We start from the raw sequence: 19,630 nt of genomic DNA, 5'->3' as shown, positions 1-19,630 counted from the left end.
TGATTTTTGTTGTTGCTGTTTCACTGACGGAGCACGCTTCCTGAATTAACTCTGCTTTAAACATAGCAGTTCTCACGTTGACATATGCAATTAAAGCCATGGGTCAAATTCAGGGCCAATAAATGAATAGCCCCAAACCCATACATTGCTGATTAGAACATGGATGTACAATATCTCCCCCCCTCAATCACAGATTATTCCTGCCAGAAGCCTAAATTGCATTAGTGGTGGGGAGAATTGGCAGTGTCACTCCTCTGAACTGTTTGCCTTGCACTGGAATGATCCTCCATATATCATGTCACAAGAGGGTCTGCTTTCATCTGCCTTGTAATCTGTCCTACACTTTGCAAGTTTCCTGACATATGCATGGGCACCTGAAAGCCAGAATGTATCTGGCCTTGTATGTGTGTTAGGATATAAATATTTAATTTAAAAAAAAGAAAACAGCCTAGCTGTCAGGGACAATACAAGAAAGATTACTTGGTAAACAGAATAATTACACTGCACACTTCCAAAGTAGTATTAGTATGAAAACACACACACAATTGATATCTAAGCATGTCATTTAAACCTGCAGGCTGGGCTTTGAATTAACTATGGCCCCAATCTGCCAAACATTTACTCACAGGCTTAGCTTTACTGTTGTGAATAGTCCTATTGAAGTCAGCTGAAGTAATCACAGTAGTAAAGTTTCAGAGTAACAGCCGTGTTAGTCTGATTTCGCAAAAAGAAAAGGAGTACTTGTGGCACCTTAGAGACTAACCAATTTATTTGAGCATAAGCTTTCGTGAGACCATGAAACAATACCTCCTCCCACCCCACTCTCCTGCTGGTAATAGCTTATCTAAAGTGATCACTCTCCTTACAATGTGTATGATAATCAAGTTGGGCCATTTCCAGCACAAATCCAGGTTTTCTCACCCTCTGTGTCCCCCCCCCCCCAAACTCACTCTCCTGCTGGTAATAGCCCATCCAAAGTGACCACTCTCCCTACAATGTGCATGATAATCAAGGTGGGCCATTTCCAGCACAAATCCAGGTTCTCACCCCCCCACACACAAACTCACTCTCCTGCTGGTAATAGCTCATCCAAACTGACCATTCTCCTTACAATGTGTATGATAATCAAGGTGGGCCATTTCCAGCATAAAACCAAGTTTAACCAGAACGTCTGGGGGGGGGGGTAGGAAAAAACAAGGGGAAATAGGCTACCTTGCATAATGACTTAGCCACTCCCAGTCTCTATTTAAGCCTAAATTAATAGTATCCAATTTGCAAATGAATTCCAATTCAGCAGTTTCTCGCTGGAGTCTAGATTTGAAGTTTTTTTGTTTTAAGATAGCGACCTTCATGTCTGTAATTGCGTGACCAGGGAGATTGAAGTGTTCTCCGACTGGTTTATGAATGTTATAATTCTTGACATCTGATTTGTGTCCATTTATTCTTTCACTATCAGAGGCTTGTTCACCTGCACATCCACCAATGTGATATATGCCATCATGTGCCAGCAATGCCCCTCTGCCATGTACATTGGTCAAACTGGACAGTCTCTACGTAAAAGAATAAACCTGGATTTGTGCTGGAAATGGCCCACCTTGATTATCATACACATTGTAAAGAGAGTAGTCACTTTGGATGGGCTATTACCAGCAGGAGAGTGAGTTTGTGTGGCGGGGGGGGCAGAGGGTGAGAAAACCTGGATTTGTGCTGGAAATGGCCCAACTTGATTATCATACACATTGTAAGGAGAGTGATCACTTTAGATAAGCTATTACCAGCAGGAGAGTGGGGTGGGAGGAGGTATTGTTTCATGGTCTCTGTGTATATAATGTCTTCTGCAGTTTCCACAGTATGCATCCGATGAAGTGAGCTGTAGCTCACGAAAGCTTATGCTCAAATAAATTGGTTAGTCTCTAAGGTGCCACAAGTAGTAAAGTTAAGGACTATTTAGAAAAGCTGGACACGCACAAGTCTATGGGTCCAGAGCTAATGCATCCAAGGGTGCTGAGGGAGTTGGCTGATCTGATTGCAGAGCCATTGGCCATTATCTTTGAAAATTCGTGGTGATCGGGGGAGGTCCCGGACAATTGGAAAAAGGCAAATATAGTGCCCATATTTAAAAAAGGGAAGAAAGAGAACTTGGGGAAGCAGGAGCAGGTCCTCCTCAAGGAATCCTTGAAGCACTTGGAGAGGAAGGTGATCAGGAATAGTCAACATGGATTCACCAATGGCAAGTCATGCCTGACCAACCTGATTGCCTTCTATGATGAGATAACTGGCTCTGTGGATATGGGGAAAGCAGTGGATGTGATATATCTTGACCGTAGCAAAACTTTTGATACAGTCTCCCACAGTATTCTTGCCAGCAAGTTAAGAAGTAAACTGGGTAGAAAGCTGGCTAGATTGTCAGGCTCAGCAGGTAGTGATCAATGGCTCAATGTCTAGTTGGTGGCCGGTATTATGCGGAGTGCTCCAGGGGTCAGTCCTAGGGCTGGTTTTGCTTAACATCTTTATTAATGATCTGGATGATGGGATGAATTGCACCCTCAGCACGTTTGCAGATGTCACTAAGCTGCGGGGAGAGGTAGATACACTGGAGGATAGGGATACAGTCCAGAGTGACCTAGACAAGTTGGAGGATTGGGCCAGAAGAAATCCGATGAGGTTCAACAAGGACAAATGTGTAGTCCTGCACTTAGGAAGAAAGAATCCCAGGCACTGCTATAGGCTGGGGACTGACTGGCTAAGCAGCAGTTCTGCAGAAAAGGACCTGGGGGTTACAGTGGATGAGAAGCTGGAGGAGTTAGCAGTGTGCCCTCGTTGCCAAGAAAGCCAACAGCATAGTGAACTGTATTAGTAGGAGCATCGCCAGTGGATCGCGGGAAGTGCTTCTTCCCCTCTATTCGGCACTAGTGAGGCCACACCTGGAATATTGTCCAGTTTTGGTCCCCCCACTACAGAAGGGATGCGGACAAATTGGAAAGAGTCCAGCAGAGGGCAACGAAAATGATTATGGGGTTGGGGCACATGACTTACGCGGAGAGGCTGAGGGAGGATTTGATTGCAACCTTCAACTACCTGAAGGGGGGGTTCCAAAGAGGATGGAGCTAGGCTGCTCTCAGTGGTGGCAGATGACAGAACAAGAAACAATGGTCTCAAGTTGCAGTGTGGGAGGTCTAGGTTGGATATTAGGAAACACTATTTCATTAGGAGGATGGTGAAGCACTGGAATGCGTTACCTAGGGATGTGGTGGAATCTCCATCCTTAGAGGTTTTTAAGGCCCAGCTTGACAAAGCCCTGGCTGGGATGATTTAGTTGGGGTTGGTCCTGCTTTGAGCAGGGGATTGGACTAGATGACCTCCTGAGTTATCTTCCAACCCTAATTTTCTATGATTCTATCTGCCTAAGTGTTTGCAGGGTCAGGGCTTAACACTCTTAGCAGAGCTGTGCTGACATTGGGTGATTATATCAAGAGATGGTCTGGCAAAATGCTTCAGCTGAAGTTGCTGTGTATGAAACAATAAAGGCATGTTAGTTTTATTAACATTCCAAACACAGAAAAAACAGTGTTTGCCAAATGGTCAGGAACAAAACCTTTTGGGGAAAGATTGCTGAGTTGTGTGAGTATTACAAATGATTGAGAGTTTAAAAGAACATTGTATTTATCTGTCTAGCCATATAAGCCAAATCTTCCACAGTTAGAGCAGGATGAGGGGGCTCCTAAAACCTTTAGAAAATGGGGAGGAGAGGGAAATAAAGAGCTAAACTGCCTGGCCAGAAGACTTTAAAAAGTCTGTGCTTCATGCCCCAAATATCACAGCACAGTGAAGAGGCCACTAGTTAATCAGAACATAGCCAGTCTGCCCACTAAGCCAAACACCATTCTTTGCTCTTCAATCCAAGCTTGGGTACATTACATAGAGCATAACCTCTTTACAGCTGAGGGATACCATCCAGTCCTGTGAACACAACTAAACTTAATTGTATTGTGAGTTTCATTTAACCTTAGTTCAGGACAAAAAAAACTTACTGAAACACATGAGAGGTGAAAAATGTTTTTCCCTTTAAACTTACAGTGTTACTGAGATTAGATGGCAAAAGCAGTGAAGCTAGTAATTCACAGATTCACACCTCTACAACACAACTCTGGTTTCAATACCCCAGTCAGACTGCTTCTGCGTTATGAAAATACGATCTCACAATCACCCCCAGTCAGGCACCAGTCAAAACCACTTCCAGCCAGTGTTGATTTTACTTTCTGGTGTTGTTGCTGGCTGCTTTGCAATACAAAATAAAGTACATTTAAATTCCATGCCCTTAACAAAAGGACTCAATGGTCTGTTTTTTAACTGCCCATCAGATTCAAAGACAACCATCTACAAAGACTCTATTATAGAGCTGGTGAATAATAATTAAATAGTAGCTCAAAACATTTTCCATAAGCATTTGCTCAGATTTACAAGTGAATTCACTTTGTCTGTACTTGTACCCCTTTGGAGTTGCTTTTCATGAACATACAGATGGTGGGAAATTTACTCACAAATGCTCATAGAACTCAGATTTTAAGCTTGAGGTTTACACTAGGAGGGGCATTACAGGTAGTGACCTGAATGGTTAAGGTTGCCCAGCACTTTTCATTATAAGACTTTTTCAATTGCTTACAACTTTGCCAGACTATGACTGTTTAGGCTGAAATTTTCCATGTTGGGTGTCTGTATCAGGCTGAGTTTTTCCGGAAAAGTATGAGTGAAAATGGATCAGCTGTTTCCAAGAACAAGGTTAGGGGAAAATGTTATTTTGCCCATTTTTTTTTTTTTAAATTGCTCCAAGTGTTTTGTTGAAAAGTTCTAACTTTCTCATGCTTTAGAGAAGGGTCTTGAAATTTAGGGGGGTGAGAGAGAGAACCTGGTGTCAGGTATGTGCCTTTTGTTGTATCTGTGAAAATTCACCCTAATATGGCCTCTGAAAAGCTTCATTTCATACATACTTGGTAGAGAATTTTGAGTTTGGCAGCTAAATTTGCTAAAGATTCCATCTTCACTGAGCATAGGGTGAGCAGATAGCAAGTGTGACAAATCAGGACAGGATAATAGGATCCTATATAAGACAAAGCCCCTCATATCAGGATGTTCCTGATGATATTGGGATATGTGGTCACACTAACTGAGCATGATCCAGCCACTGAGCATGCTCCACCCCAGGACTGCAGGGGCTGGGCATAGCTTTCCATGCAGCTCCTCCTCCTGTCCACCAGGGGCCATGGTGGTCCCAGGCACTGGACTGGAGAGCAGAAAGACCGACTCTGTTGTGTTCTCTATGCTCCCCTAGCAGTGCCCAGGTTGGGAGGGAGAAGCAGCTGGATTCCAGTGTCCGGGGCACCGGGGGGAAGGTGCATGGGGGAGGGGACATGTGAAGGGACCTGGGCAGGTGCCAGCAAGGGGGGGAACAGAAAACCCAGATAGGAGGAGGACAGTAGGGGGATGGGGGTGGGGCATTTGGGGGCGGCAGAGTCAGGGAGGAAGGATAGGAGAGAGGGGGAGGTGTCACATTCCAGAGAGTCCAGTCCAGACCAGTGAGGGGCTGTGTCCCCACCTGCCCTGCAACCTTGGGTGCTTCACAACACCATGGTGCTGTAGCTCCCACCTGGGCAGCTCGCAAACAGCCCAACAGTCTGCCTGCCACGGCCTGAGTGTCTGTGTATAGCTGCAGCTTCCAGGCACGCATCAGTCACACTCTAGCTTCCACCAGCCTGGGTTACCACATCCTGGTGATCGTAACACACTCCCAGTCCTGGATTTCCCTCCCCCGCCCCCAAAAGTTTGTTTTTACAGCGCTGTCCAGCCCTCTCCTAGACAGTTCAGGTAACAAAGGTCCATTGTCCCTGTAAGGGGACAATATACAACAACTTGCTTCTTTTAAATGGAGTTACCACACAGCCCAACTTAGCCACAACACTGGATTAGTTTTAATTAAATAATAAAACAAAACAAGATAGGATTTTAAGTCAATACAAGTATTAAGGCATTAAAGTCAAAGGGTGACAAGAAAAATAAAGATAACACTTTTTAAACAGAACAAATTAGCCTTGGCTCAAGGTGAAGTCCCTTAACACATGTTTTCAGTACATTGCTGACCAAATCCTCAGGCCAGGATCTGCTTCCAAACTCCAGTGGCTGTTTCTTTTCTCATCTTAGGTGACACAAGAGATGGATAGGCATAGGTGTAGTTTGACTTCTATATTTGGGAGGCAGGGCCTGGTAGGGCTCTGGCCAGCTCCACACGGCAGGGCCTGGGGAGGGAGCACCACTGCACCCTGACTCATTTCATCAGGCAACCCAGCCTGTCTGTTTGGGGAAGGGTGCAATCAAAAATTATAATTCAAAGGCAGGAGGGAGGCTCAGCTCAAAAAGTTTGAAAACCACTTAGGGTGAAGGCAGGGGGTAGATCAGGGTGCAGGCAGGAGGGTAGCTCAGGGCTGTGTGCAGGCAGGGGGGTAGCTCAGGATGCAGGAAGGCAGTAGCTAGGGGCTGTGTGCCAGGAGGGCCCCCAATGTGGTCACTGCTTCCCAAGGGCTCTGCAAGCCCTGGAGCCAAGTCTCCTCACCTGGATGGCTTTTCCTGGCTGTGTGAGCAATCAAAGGGGGGATTGGGAGCTGAGGAGCAGCTGCAGCCCTGCGCACGAGCAGCAGCAGCAGGAGACAAGGGAGCACCTTGGCCACCCATTCCATGGCACCAGCCAGAGCAACAGCTGCCCTGCGCTGCCCGGCTCCAGCTTCTGGCCTCTGACCTGGCCAATGGGCAGTGCCTCAGGGAGAGAGATGAAGAGGGGTGGGTCGGCAGGCATAGCTCACCCTGTGGCTTTGCACCCTGGACGGCTGCCCTGCTCTGGTTATGGCACTGCAGTTGTAAGGGCGGGGGGGTGGGGGGGGCGGCAGCAATGCCATCCACAAACTCTGCCCTTGTGGATAGGGAGAGAGAACTTGAGGTACTGTAACTTGCTTTTATAGTTCAGTTACCCTTTGAAATGCATTTTCCTGAGGGCTACCCCTAGTTAAAGTTTATTCAGTAAAGAAGGCGACAGGGTGTCCGGTGGGGAAAGATGTTCTGTGCTGTTTCTTCTTGCCTCCATTTGCTGAAATGCCAATTTTCCTTGTCTCCTGTCTTCCTTCCATGCCAAAGAATGGCCACTTGACAGGTGATTGCCCATCAGCTTTGTCCTTTGTCTTTGAGAAACAGGTTTACGCACTCCCCAGACTAGTCAGGTAAACGCACTTCAGTTATGATTTCAGCTTATGTTCCCAACTTTACATATAATGTTGCTACATACATTTTCACCATGATATTGACCAGCAAGTTACAGTATTAGTTTTCAAATCATACCTTAAAAGGCATATTTTGTACAAAGATTATCACAATGGTGTGTAGGGTGTGAATACAGGGGTGCATTCTACCACAGGGAGCTTGGGGAAGAGCTGGGGTGGACAGGAGTGAGGGGGTGGATGGGGCAGGAGCCAATGAGGGATGGGGGGGGGGGGGTGGGAGGGCAGGGTAGGAGCCAGGGGGAGGATAGGAGCAGGAATGAGATGGGCAAGAAGTTGGATGGGAGGATAACAGGAGGGCAGGGACAAGGACAGGAGCTGGGGAGGTGAGGGAGCAGAAGGGACCTAGAGAATCTGTGGGGGGAACAGCTGCAGAAAAGTCAGTAACCACTAAAGAACACTGCCCTCCAGAACCTGGAGGTGAACCCACTATTCTTGGCTGAGTCTCAACATTCATTTGCTGTCTATCAAATTATAGCTGTGAAACCCCTGGGGGAAGTGTGACTCCTTGCCCCTTGCTTTGGTGTGGCAGGTCCACACAGAAGATAACAGCCTTCTACTGCTACCATTTACTCTGTTAATTCAAGTACAAGAGGACCTAAAGATATCAACTGTGCTGGTGACTCATGTGAGTGGGTCAGTATAGTTCCACAAGATGGAACTTTTTGTTTTTTCAATGTTTGTTTTTTTAAATATCTAGAAAATTACATTAAAAGAATGTTAAGGTTGTGAAGTCAAGCACTCAGAAGTTAGAAAAATTAATGTAGGCATTTCCTAATGCAATCTTGATTCAGCCCTCTTGTGCATATGCATTATAATGCACCCTGTATGCCCCTTTAAGAAGGAGTGGGCCCTGTCAACCTGTGCCTGGTTAATTGCCTTCTATTGGGACTGGAAAGAAGACACCCAGTTTATATAAAACATCAGGCAGCAGCTGGAAAAGGGAGAGACAGAAATGGGGAGCTGGGAGAAGGTTGAATGAGAGCTACTAGAGCAGTAATTCTTAAACTTTTGTACTAGGGACCCCTTTCACACAGTAAGCCTCTGAGCGTGACCCTCCCCCCCTTATAAATTAAACACATTTTTATATATTTAACACTATTATAAATGCTGGAGGCAAAGCGGGATTTGGGGTGGAGGCTGACCACTTGCGACCCCCCATGTAATAACCTCACGACCCCCTGAGGGGTCACAACCCCCAGTTTGAGAACCCCTGTACTAGAGTTTCCTCCAGGGAGCAGTAGTGGGGAGCTGCTGGGAGAAGAGAGCTGGAAAAGGCTCAGGGTCAGGACAGCAGCAGAGGAGTTGGAGCTCTGGAAGGAAGGTCCAGGGAAGCAGTCCCATAGGCTGGTGTTCCAGCCAAGGAACAGGGAGCTGGGAAGAACCCAGGGGAGGAGTAAGAGTTTAAGCCCAGAGTGGGAGGATCTTGGTTACTCTGCATTGTTAAATCCAGGGTAGGTGGATACTGTTTATATTATGGGTTTCAGAGTGGCAGCCGTGTTAGTCTGTATTCGCAAAAAGAAAAGGAGTACTAGTGGCACCTTAGAGACTAACAAATTTATTTGAGCATAAGCTTTCATGAGCTACAGCTCACTTCATCGGATGCATTCGGTGGAAAATACAGTGGGGAGATTTATATACATAGAGAACATGAAACAATGGGTGTTACCATACACACTGTAAAGAGAGTGATCACTTAAGGTGAGCTGTTACCAGCAGGAGAACAGGGTGGGGGTGGGGAACCTTTTGTAGTGATAATCAAGGTGGGCCATTTCCAGCAGTTGACAAGAATGTCTGAGGAATAGTGGGGGTTGGGGGAGCTTCATGTTGGGTCTTTGAGTTTGTCTAGGGAACAAAGGAGAAACCTAGCAATCCACTACTCTGATTGAAGAGGGAGGTCACAGAAGAGCCTAGCTTTTGCACTAGGGTGATGGAGTATACTTCATGACTTTGAAGCATTAATGTTAATAAATTAGCCTGCAGCAAGGGCACTATTGAACTGAAGAGTGAAGATGGAGTTTGAGGCACCTTTATGAGGGGGAAATGGAACTTGGGGGTGCCAATGTGGCCATTTCTACCCACAAGGGGTGCTGCAAGAGTACTTCCCTTGTTACAGTTCAATTACATGATCCTATACTATCTTCTGTCCAGGACACCTATTTCATTCAGGGCACAGCATGGATGGTGCTCCTTGAATGGGTAGCTAGCCAAAAAAAATTTAAGCCTCATCATTCAACCTGGGGTTCTTCATTATTTTAAAATACTTTTTTTTACTGTAATGCTTCTGTCATAAATATAAAGGGAAGGGTAAACCCCTTTGAAATCCCTCCTGGCCAGGGGAAAGCTCCTCTCACCTGTAAAGGGTTAAGAAGCTAAAGGTAACCTCACTGGCACCTGACCAAAATGACCAATGAGGAGACAAGATACTTTCAAAAGCTGGGAGGAGGAAGAGAAACAAAGGGTCTCTGTCTATCTGTATGCTGTTTCTGCCAGGGACAGACCAGGAATGGAGTCTTAGAACTTTTAGTAAGTAATCTAGCTAGGTTCGTGTTAGATTATGATTTCTTTAAATGGCTGAGAAAAGAATTGTGCTGAATAGAATAACTATTTCTGTCTGTGTATCTTTTTTGTAACTTAAGGTTTTGCCTAGAGGGATTCTCTATGTTTTGAATCTAATTACCCTGTAAGGTATCTACCATCCTGATTTTACAGAGGTGATTTCTTTACTTCTATTTCTATTAAAAGTCTTCTTGTAAAAAAACTGAATGCTTTTTCACTGTTCTCAGATCCAAGGGTTTGGGTGTGTGGTCACCTAGGCAAATTGGTGAGGCTTTTTACCAAACCTTGTCCAGGAAGTGGGGTGCAAGGTTTTGGGAAGTATTTTGGGGGGAAAGATGTTTCCAAACAGCTCTTCCCCAGTAACCAGTATTTGTTTGGTGGTGGTAGCAGCCAATCCAAGGACAAAGGGTGGAATATTTTGTACCTTGGGGGAGTTTTGACCTAAGCTGGTAAAGGTAAGCTTAGGAGGTTTTTCATGCAGGTCCCCACATCTGTACCCTAGCGTTCAGAGTGGGGAAGGAACCTTGACAGCTTCATATAGAATGACTTGATGCTTGACACAGTCAGGAGAAAGTGTTCACAGAACTCACCAGAATGGTAGAGCAGAGCCAATTAAATGAAAAAGACAAGGATCTGACTTCTCCCTTAACTGCTAGTACTCTGCAGTTACATGTGATTACTTTATTTAAGACTATGATGACAACTAGGTCCGTCATTTATTTAATAGTATATTGGTCAAGGCAGGAGGAAGATAGGTTTCCCAAAACAAATTGCTACAGCCCTGGCACAGAGGCAATTAAAACCAGACAAAGATTTGACTCATCTCAAATTGCACACAGAGTTATCCAGGTACGTGACAAGAGAAAGTTCAATTTAACTCTACACCCAGTTAATAGATCTTATAGCTGCCTAATTTTTTCTAGGCATGATGTTTCAGGCAAGGCCTGTAGGGCCCAGAAAGGAAAATGTCTTAACATTCTCTAATCCTGTCTGTTACCTCTCCTTGATAAATTCAAAACTTCAGGAGCTACTTGTCCAATCAGGGAAGAAAAAAATATCAGGTGACTTAAACCTCCCATCACAAGTATTCAAATATTGAATACTTTCAGCAAGCAGTTATCAATTGACACTTACAAAATACTTTTAGTCAATTCAAAACCGATATATACAGTATTTGAGGAAAGTGCAATCTCAGACTCTTAAATTGTCGGTTTTGTTAATTAATAAAAACTTAGTTAATTCAACCCTATAATGAGATGGATTGGTCTGCAATGGCCGTTAACCCTTTTCTGTGTGGAGTCTCCTAATGGTTTCAAATTTAACCTAAAGCAATAAACATCTGAATATCATTTCACTTTTGCCTCATTATTTTAGAGAAGCTAGGAGAAACAGAGTGCTATCGGTCCATTTCTCTTCCCCTGTCCTGTTTTCAGGATCATCACATTGTCTCAAACCTTCTTTTGTGGTGGATCAGGAAGATGGCAACTGAGCAAGAAAATGTTTCTGCAGAGAATTCAATGGGTAATGATTCTCCAAGCTGTTACTACATTGCAGCAACCTCAGGTGCTACCTTGTGTACTAAGGGGGTGGAATATATTTGGATTCCTGGAGCCAGCAGTCACACCGAGTAATCAAAGCAGTGACACCTGCAGTGCTGATCACTGGCTTGTAACTTGTCTTGCCAACTACTAACATTCATTGGCCTCATCGCATGAAACTGGTAGTGGGTGGCTGAAAGCTGCAGTAGGCTGATTAAATATAAATTGTGAAATATGCTTCTTGGTGTCTCTCCCATGTAGTCTGATCAAAACCCAGAGGCCTTTCCCTTTGCATCTCTCCCACTCCACAGTCAGCCACAGGAGCCCACCTGTTTCCAGCAGCTCCTCCAAGTGAGCTCCTTCAGCCCTTTACAGGAATCACCAGATGCCATCTGGGTCTAATAATCCTTTCTCCCAGGGTCGAACACCTCTTCCAAAAACCAGTCTCCAAACAAGGGTGGGCAGGCCGGGGGGGGGCTGGCCCTAGGTCCCCTAATGTAAAGCTACTCAAACAGACAGTCTGGTCACTCAAAGACTCACAGCAAGCACAGGAAAAGGGTTAGGATTATCAAAGGTCTGCATCCCCCTACAGGGCCTGAAACTTATCACTTCCCTCACAAGCCTAGCTGCCTCACTCAGCCACATGTCAGCATATCTCCCTGAACAGCTGCTGCTCACTCCACCCACTTTACTCTCTATGCAGGGGGTTTTAATGGCTTAAGATATATCTACATAGCAAAAACTGAGCACAGGCCAGCTTATGCAAGCTAGTTTGAATCCAGCTAATGAGGGTAACAAGAGGAGCAGTGAAGACAACAGAGGTAGTACAAGCCTGGCATGGACCCTGGCTATGTATTTGGCTTGCTAGCTCACTCTGAAGTCCTCATGGTGGTGTCTTCGCTGCTGTTGTTACTTGCACTAACTGCATTCAAGCTAGCTCAGGTATGCTAGCCTATGCACAACTATTACTGTGTAGACATACTCTTTGGGTCTTAAGGTCTGACCTTGGAAAAACTGACCTTTTAACCTGGCTTGAGACGGGCAAGTAGGTATTTCCCAATGAAAAGCTCACTGATTGTTCTCTTAAAGGCCCTTGGTATTATCCCTGCAGTTACCCTATCAGCCATTTTTCCTGCTTGTTTCTCCTTAACAGCCTCCTTTGATCAAATTCTGTGCAATCAGCCAAATAATAGCAGGCAGGTAAACTGAGATATATACAATATTCATTCAAAATAACATACATATTTCCCGTATTTTCCACATTGGGAATGACATAGAGGGGCTCTAAAATCCCCATATACAAGAAGGGGAGGATTCACTCAACAAAGGCCCTGTGGAAGGTTTAAGATGTAAGGTTTCTTCTTTTTCCCCCTCAAAAACCCTGGCCTAGAGGTTGTGCAGGGGTAGAGGAGGGGCATTCTGGGGACAGGGCCACAGCAAGATTCTGGGCAGCTATGTGGCCCATAGAGGAGCCCTGAAAGGCTGCCATAACTTAGCTGGGACTTCAGTGCTGTCTCCGTTTCCTGAGGCCCTCTCCAACTTAAATCCATTTTAACCCCCCTCTTCCTAGGCTGTTAATTCTGTGTACACTGTTATATTTAATAAGGGGATGCTCCACATACATGAACATGAAAGTATCACTCACTGAAGTGCTGAGTGCCCTCATGTCCCACTGATATCAGTAGGAATTCAACACCTTACTGGATCAGATCCATAAAAGAAAAATCCTACAGGTTCCATTCTTTGTCCCTTTACTCCTCATGCTCTCAGGCCCCTATGCCATGACAGCTGTCCTTCCAGCCAAGGAAGGCTGAACTTTACTCCCTCTATTGACTGAGTATAGACAAGGCCACAGAACATTTATTCCAGCTACTGTACAACACATTGTTAGTGTGTTAAGTTAAAAAAAAAAAAAAAAAAAAAAGGCAATCGGTGCTTGAAAGATGGAAGGTACTATTTAAATGCTAATTATTTTAATTAGCATGGGGTAAGGGATACAGGCAGCCGCCATTATAAACTGTCTTTTCTAATGATGTGTACATTGTCTAACACATTGGGACCTCCAAGTGCTACAACAATACAAATAAATAGCAGTCAGCCAGGGTAGGGGAGAATCAAAAAACAGAGCTTTTAATCTTCTCTCACAAGCCCGCTCTCCTACTTCCTTTCTTGATCTCTGGGAAACACCACCATCCTGCCTATCACTCAGGTCTGTAACTTGGGTGTCATCTTTGATCTCTCTCTAGGTCCTCATGTCTATATTATGTCCAAATCCCCATTCTTTCTGAATAATATCCCTGAGACGAGACCACCTCTCCTATCTAACCACACAGCTAAACTCTCGTCCATACTGTCACAGTTTCAGGGCAGCTGCACCTATTTTCTTTTCAGAAAGAGGCTGGATAGCCATCTGTCTTGGATGGTTTAGACACAAATCATGTATCTTGGCAGGGGTTTAGACTAGATGATTCTTGTGGTCCCTTCTTACCCTATGGTTCTATGATTCTATCCCTGCTCTGTGGTTCACTCCAGGAGTTCCAAGTCTTGTCTCCAGCCATCACCCATCTCTGGGCAGGGTACCTTGTACCACTGCATTCTGACTGGGGGTTTTAGAGCTCCAGAGCTCCCTGCCTTTCACTGTGATATCCCCAGTAAGCCAGCCTAAAGGCCAGTGCCTATGTGTTGCTTTCTCTCCATGGTCTATGAACCGTGTGTTGCCAGCAGTTACAAGTTACCACATAGCTCTTTCTAAGCAAGCACATATATTCTTAAGGTAAAGCATTACAGAGAAACCATATAGAGAAGTTGCTATACACATGCTAAAAGCTTACTGGAGGTCACCCATCAGTCTTAAGGGACCCTATAAGGTCAAAAGAAAAAGGAGTACTTTTCTTTTTGCGAATACAGACTAACATGGCTGCTACTCTGAAACCTATAAGGTCAAAGTCTTTCCAACCCGTCCACAAGGTTTGGGTCTCCCTTGGACAGAAGGTCCTGTCCATTTAGATCAGAAAGATGGAATCAGTTTAAACCCCATCTTTTTATTTCAAAAGCCCTTTCTTTGTTGATTTCTGGAAAACTCAGTTTGAACCAATATATGCAAGCCTCCCCAGGAATGGTACCTCTCTGGAGGGGTTTACAACCGAAGTATTTCACCTTAATCATCCCTGGAGGAGCAATCATAATCATCCCCTGAGGAGTTGCATATAATCTCTGACTCACAGCAATACATACACTTCACAAAATATGGTCCCCAAAGATTTTGCATGGGATTGTGATATCTGTCTCACAGGCTCTCATTTTTTGTCTCTGTTCCTCCAACATTCTTTTCTCTGGCCTTGGTAAAAGGAGTGATAGAGTTTAAGGTCAGAATGGACCAGTAGATCCATTCTGTAGATCATACTTTCATGCACATGTTACATATTGTCATCCTTACTGAAAAGTGAGGCAAAGTATTCATTTAGTTTTTGGGCCGCACCTACTTTATCTTTAGTCTCCTTCCCATTCTCATGGCATACTGGCTGTGACGCTCTGTACCTCAGGGGAACACGCAGCACCCCTATGTTAATCCTTGTAAAATGATTATGTGGTATCCAATGCAAAGTTTGTCATATCGGGTGTCTTCGGAAGGCTCATAATGCACTGAGCATAGTTGTTTTAGTGATGTTATAGTAATTGTTACAGGAAGGTTATAGTAAGGTTATAGATTATAATTTCACGTATGTAGTTATGAGGCTGAAAATGTATCCTCGTGGCTTAAAATAAGCCCAGGCAAAAACTCTCCAAGAGCAGAGAGGCAGTTCACATCTCATCAGGGCAGGTATGGACAAACCCAGCCCAGCCTCACAGGAACAAAGGACGCTGGCCTAGGCAGCAACAAAAGAATCTGTTAGACTCTTGAGGAAGTCACCCCCCTTCCTTTGGTCAGTTTGGAACTGTGATGAGGTAATGCTCACCTGACTCTGAAGGGAGGGCAAAGCCAAGAGGGGAGAAAAGGACATGATAAAAGGGAGAAACATTTGCCATGCTCTTCCTCTCTCTTCCACCTACATCTACAGCCACCACACCAAGCAACTGAAACACTGATCAAAGGGGAGAGCTTGGCTGAAGAGCAGCCGGCCAGCCAGCCTGTGGTGAGAAGCATCTAAGTTTGTAAGGACATTGAGAGTGTTAAGATCAGCTTAGAATGCGTTTTGCTTTTATTTCATTTGACCAAATCTGATTGATTATAAGTCAAAGCATAACCACTTAGAATCTATTTTTATAGTTAATAAATCTGTTGATTCTACCTGAAGCAGTGCATTTGGTTTGAAGCATGTCAGAGACTCCCCTTGGGATAACAAGCCTGATACATATCAATTTCTTTGTTAAACTGACAAACTCATATAAACTTGCAGTGTCCAGTGGGCATAACTGGACACTGCAAGACTGAGGTTCCTAGGGTGGTGTCTGGGATCGGAGATATTGGCTAGTGTCATTCGGTTGTTCAATCCAAGGAGCAGCTTACATGCCAGAGGCAGTGTGTGAGCAGGCCAGGAGTGGGGGGTTCTCACAGCAGAGCAGGGTAAGGCTGGCTCCCAGAATCAAGGATTGGAATGACCTAGCAGATCACCGGTCCTGATAATACCAGAGGGGAACATCACACTGGCCCAACCTCATCTTTCCTTATCCTCTTATTTATAAAACTAAAAAACCTATTATTTTAAGTTCCTTAGCAAGAGCTAATTAGGCTTTTTTTTTTTAAGCAATTCTCACTTTTTCCTACATCTCTTTACTGATTCAGACCCTTTTTCCATTCCCTATAGTCTCTCTGCTTACTCCTAATAATCTTTTTGAGGTGGTTATTCATCTAGCTATGTCTAGAGCCTTTTCTTACAACTCCCTCCCTCCACCCCCCATCTTGGGATGGAAATTTCAGATATAAAAAAAACTATCATTATTTTGAAGAAATTCCATGTCTCCTCCACATTTAAGTTTCTGAGCTCTTTTGTCCAGCTGAGTTCTTTAACTAATTGCCTTAATTTCCCAGGGTCTGTGCTTTTGAAATAAAAACTGTAGTTTGATGACTGGGTTTTGATTATCCTTCCATTTAATTTAAATGGAATCAATTTGTGATTTCTTGATCCAAGTTTGTTTCCTATGATTATCTCTTCTATGATGATCTCACTACTTAATACAACCAAGTATAAAACTGCATCACCTCTTGTTGGTTCAGACACAATTTGATGAAGAAAACTCTCATCTATCCCATGTAGGAATAATTGGGCCCTGTCAGTATTAGTAGCATTTGTTCTCCATTCAATATCAAAGTCTCCCATTATGACTGTCAAACATACAGCTAGGGATAGCATAAAATCCCTCCTTTACCTGTAAGGAGTTAAGAAGCTCAAATAACCTGATTGGCACCTGACCAAAAGGACCAATAAGGGAAGAAGATCCTTTCAAATCTGTGGGGGGAGGTTTTGTTTGTGTGGTCTTTTGTTGTTCTCTCCGGGACAGAGAGGGACCAGGGTAGGAGAAACCATCACATAAAACCCTACCTGAAATAAGCATCTAGATTACAAAAATTGTAAGTAAAGCAAGGAAATGTTAGATTCTTTTGTTTTAGCTTGTGAATTTTCCCTATGCTAAGAGGGAGGTTTATTCCTGTTTTTTTGTAACTTTGAAGTTTTGCCTAGAGGGGAATCCTCTGTGTTTTAAATCTTATTACCCTGTAAAATTACCTTCCATCCTGATTTTACAGAGGTGCTTCTTTTACTTTTTTCTTCATAATAAAGTTCTGTTTTTAAGAATCTGATTGGGTTTTAGTGTCCTAAAAACCCAAGGGTCTGATCTGTGCTTACCTTGTTTACCTATTTGATTGGTATATTATTCTCAAGCCTCCCCAGGAAAGGGGGGTGAAGGGGCTTGGGAGAATATTTTGGGGAAACAGGAACTCCAAGTGGTCCTTTTCCTGAATCTTTGTCTAACTCACTTGGTGGTGGCAGTGATACCATCCAAGGACAAGGAAGAATTTGTGCCTTGGGGAAGTTTTTAACCTAAGCTGATATGCGGGTCTTTCATGCGGGTCACCAAATCTGTACCCCAGAGTTCAAAGTGGGGAGGGAACCCTGACAATGACAATTCCCCAAAAGTATTTCTCTCTAATAATAAAGAGATCACTATCCATGTCAGAAGATGACCCTGGGCGGGGGGAGGGATCTATAGCAAACCTCTAACACAATCCCAACAGAACCGAATTTGCTTCCCCAAAGTGATTTTGACCCAGACAGATTTTGTTTTGTCTATGCTATCACTTCATATTTCTTTAGCATTTAGTGCTTCTTTCATATACAGCACAACTCCACCTCCCTTACCTTTATTTCTCTCTCTCCTAAACAGCATATCCTTCAGTATGATGTATTCCAGTCCTGAGTGCTACTTGACCATGTTTCTGTAATCCCTACAAAATCTGGTTAGGCCTCTTGCACCAGTTGTTCCAGTTTCTCCATTTTATTGCCCAGACTTCTTGCATTTCTGTACAACCATTTCAGTTTCCTTTGAACCTCACCCAGTTTTCTAGCTTGTGGTGCTCTGTTGTGTCTTCATTTAGCTGATTTTCCTGTTCCTGTGCACTGAAGTCAGGAGTGGATTTTGAGAGTCTCTCCCAGCCTTCTCCCCTTATCTCCTAGTTTACAGTCCTTCTTATCAATCATGCCAGCCTTGTTAGCAGAAGGTTAATACCCCAGGTACTCAAGTGAACTCCATCAGTTGAGAAATCTTCTTTCAATTAATGCCTTTAAAGGATTGGTGCTAATGGATTGGGAGCATTGAGTTATCTTCATTACCTTGTCATACTTTTGCTCTTTCTTTAGGGATCAGAAGTATTCTACTGACAATCACTTGAGCTTCCACTTCTTTAAGCGTCTTACCCAGCCAAGCATAGTCATTCTTCATCCATTCCAATGGGAATCTAGCAGTGTTGTTCATTCTGACATGCAGCACAATCAGTGTCTCTTTCCCCACTCCCATCAGGATGCTCTTCAGCTTCATGTCCACATCTTGTGTCCTTGCTCCTGGCAGACAGCACACTCTTCTGTTCTCTGGATCTGGTTTGATGACAGGCCTGTTGATTCTTCCGAGTATATTGCTTCACTCCTATCTATTCAAATTGCTGTTACAAAGATCATTTACCTAGCCCACCACTTTGAAAGGTCATCCCTTCTCCTCTTTCCATCCCTCCACTAGTTCCACTTTCTCAAATGTAAGTTACTGGTCTTCACTTTCAAGGCCCTTCATGGCCTATTCTCAGCCTATGTACCATTTCTCCTTCACTTTCAAGATTTTGACTCTCCCTTTTAAATTGCCAGTGATATTAGACTTCATTGCCCTCTTGTTAAAGTCTCAAACGAGCACTTTTGTGCTTCCTCCTATGCTACCTCTCAGTCTTGGGATGAGCTCCCCATAAACATCTGCAAAGCCACCTCCTTATCCTCTTTCAAAACCCTCCTTAAAACTCTATGCCATGATGCCAACAAAAACTTAATGGTTAGGCCGCTGGTGTGCTCTGACCAGGGGTGAAAGTAATATTAAACACTTACTGGTACGGGGGCTGAACTCTGGGCCCTCAGAAGGGGCAGGGCTGGGAGGGTGGGGGTGGTCAGCCTCCTCCAGCCAGCCCATCCTCACTGCCTGTCCTGCGCTGCGCAGGGCTCCAGCAACGATATAAAAGGGCCTGGGGCTCCAGCTGCTGCTGCAAGCCCCAGGCCCTTTTAAATCACTGGACCCGGGGCAACTACCCCTTTTGACCCCCTCCACCCATCAGCGGCCCTGCCGGTAGGGTCCCTACGGGCAGGGCCGCCGATGGGAGGGAGGGAGGGAGGGAGGGGGCAAAAGCGGCCATGGCAGCGCTTTAATGTCAGCTGCATATGGTCCGGTACTGGCTTCTTACCAGTACACCAAACTGGCCCACTTTCACCCCTGGCTCTGACCACTGCCTGTCATGCTGACCAATACAGTCTCATTGTTTCCTTGTACTTCGCCACCTGTCTGTATCCATCTGTCTCTTGTCTTAAATTGTAAGTTCTTAGGGACAAGGACAATCATTGTGTTCTGTTTGTACAGTGTCTAGCACAATGGGGTCCTGGTAATACAAAAAATAAAAGTGTTACTGTCATAAATATAAAGGGAAGGGTAACCACCTTTCTGTATACAGTGCTATAAAATCCCTCCTGG

At 44.5% G+C, this 19,630-nt stretch overlaps 1 long non-coding RNA gene across 1 annotated transcript in view; it reads right to left on the bottom strand.

Annotated features, from left to right (window-relative positions):
- LOC140904966 (uncharacterized) overlaps positions 1 to 18,056 on the bottom strand; it is a 33,327-nt gene extending 15,271 nt beyond the window's left edge. Inside the window, exon 1 of the long non-coding RNA XR_012156690.2 lies at positions 17,773 to 18,056. This is a non-coding gene — a long non-coding RNA (uncharacterized LOC140904966). The remainder of the gene's footprint in view (positions 1 to 17,772) is intronic.
- Between the last annotated feature and the right edge of the window lie 1,574 nt (positions 18,057 to 19,630).

This window comes from Lepidochelys kempii, chromosome 1 (assembly GCF_965140285.1).
Source record: "Lepidochelys kempii isolate rLepKem1 chromosome 1, rLepKem1.hap1, whole genome shotgun sequence".
NCBI lineage: Eukaryota > Metazoa > Chordata > Testudines > Cheloniidae > Lepidochelys > Lepidochelys kempii.
This window is presented reverse-complemented; position numbering and strand designations above follow the sequence as displayed.